Below are 2226 nucleotides of genomic sequence, written 5' to 3' on the forward strand. Positions count from 1 at the left end.
ATTTACAAAAGCACAGTTAATTCAGGAAAATAACTCGAGCAATTGGAAAATAGGGATAAGTCAAACAAGCATAGGTAAAACTCTTCTAAGTTCAACCTGGCTTTTTATCTCATTCTATACTGTTATCCTTTCCTTTAGGAAGGCTTGTTGTTTTTGTAGAAAATACGTTACATGAACTTCATGCACTATGACTGAATCTACAATAGCACAGAGTCACCTGGTATAATACTGATGTGACAACCCAAAATCTTACTTTTCAAAAGTTTCTAAGAGTGGGATGATGCTCCTACAAGAGTGCATTTCTCCTTTACTTCACTTGACCTGTGTTAGATCCTACTAGCTGTCCACTAAAGGCTTTCTCCTCCCTTCTCCAGAATAGTCAAATGTGGCTGAGACATGGCTGCTGGCCAACTGCATTTCCTAGCTTCGTTTGCTATATGCCTGGCCATGGGATTGATCCCTCATTGCTAATGGAGGGCAATCAAGAATGATGTGAGCAACTTTTATTTCACTTGCGTTACGAGGAAATCTTTGGCCCAAAGCTTATGTTCTTTTCTTCCCATTTCTATTTGCAGCAGTGGCAACCAGTGACTTTGGAAGTTAGGCATTAAAATGGCAGGGGCATCACCTGCACGAAATAGAGCTGGTGAAAGACCTAGATGACCTATCTGTCTTGTTGGCCAAAACATCAATAAAAATCTATCTCATTTGAGCCACTGCTTTGGGATGGCTTCTTTAGATCAGCTTTCTCCTTACTCTAGCTTATACATTCCGTATCAGAAATTAGAAAACTACCGGGGTATCTGGGTGGCTCAGCTGGTTGAGCGTCCGACTTCAGCTTAGGTCATGATCTCACAGTTCATGATTTGAGCCCCACGTCGGGCTCTGTGCTAACAGCTCAGAGCCTGGAGCCTGCTTCAGATTCTGTGTCTCCCTCTCTCTCTGCCCCTCCCCTGCTCGTGTTGTCTCTGTCTCTCAAAATAAATAAATAAATAAATAAAAGACATAAAAAAAAGAAATTAGAAAACTACCAATCTTCCTTTATTCCTATACCTATTATATTTTTATCCAATTTAAATAATCCTCAAAATTTTAAAACTAGCAATATGTATAGTGAGAAATTCATTTTCTAAAGTAAAAAGCCTTTGGATAGCAAAGTTTATAAAACTTGATATTAAAAAGTTATCTTTGTATCTACATATAAAAAACAATTTGCTGACAAAGGTAAACTTTTAGGTAGAATGGATGTGACAAAATTCCCTGTGTCAAAACCTACAGAAAGAGGAATGTAAAGATACTAAAAAAGAATCATATGTCTTCCAAAAATGGTTAGGTTACATTTCAAATTTTTGTAATTTGAATATAACTTCTCAATCTTTAAACAAAACTAAAAAACTACCAATTTCTTTTGTTATATATGAAATATTATTAATGGGATCCCAGAGAAAGAACTATGAGGAAACTAGAGTTATTCAAAATCTAGTTTCTGCTAATTTTCAAGTCAATCCCATTCAGAATAAAAAGTTCTGTTTGGTCCCACTCATACATATTTTATAATTCATTTTAGAAATGAACTCTGTGGTAAAGTTTCTCTTCTGTTTCTATGGCCAAACGTTGCTTATTAAGAAAAAATGGGCTAGCAAGAAAAAATGATTTTCTGTAGAAATGTACTCAAAGAGGGAATTTTTTTAGTACTAGAAATTAATAGGTGGATAGATAGGTAATTTCTGAATGCTTTTGTCCTAGCATTTTAAATTCAGTGAGAAAGACATAATAGGGGCACCTGCATGGCTCAGTTGGTTAAGTGTCCAACTTCGGCTCAGCTCATGATCTCACAGTTCGTAGAATTGAGCCCCACATTGGGCTCTGTACTGACAGCTCAGAGCCTGGAGCCTGCTTCAGATTCTGTGTCTCCCTCTCTCTCTGCCCTCCCACACTTGTGCTCTCTCTTCCTCCAAGATAAATAAACATTAAAAAAAAAAGAGATATCATAGCTCTAGAGCATCAGTTCTGGTGTTGTTTTCGTGGCTTTAATAATCTGGCCACCTTTTGTAAAGCAGACTTTGCTTCCTTGTGGGTGCTCATCAACACCACCACTCTGATGCCCGCTTGCTGTGCCCTGGCACCCACAGAGTGCTGTTAGAGGGCTAAACCATGATTTCTGGTACTTTTTTTTTTTATTTTTCTTATTAGTTTATCATCAAGTTAGTTTTCATATAACACCCA

This window comes from Suricata suricatta, chromosome 2 (genome assembly GCF_006229205.1).
Source record: "Suricata suricatta isolate VVHF042 chromosome 2, meerkat_22Aug2017_6uvM2_HiC, whole genome shotgun sequence".
Classification (NCBI taxonomy): domain Eukaryota; kingdom Metazoa; phylum Chordata; class Mammalia; order Carnivora; family Herpestidae; genus Suricata; species Suricata suricatta.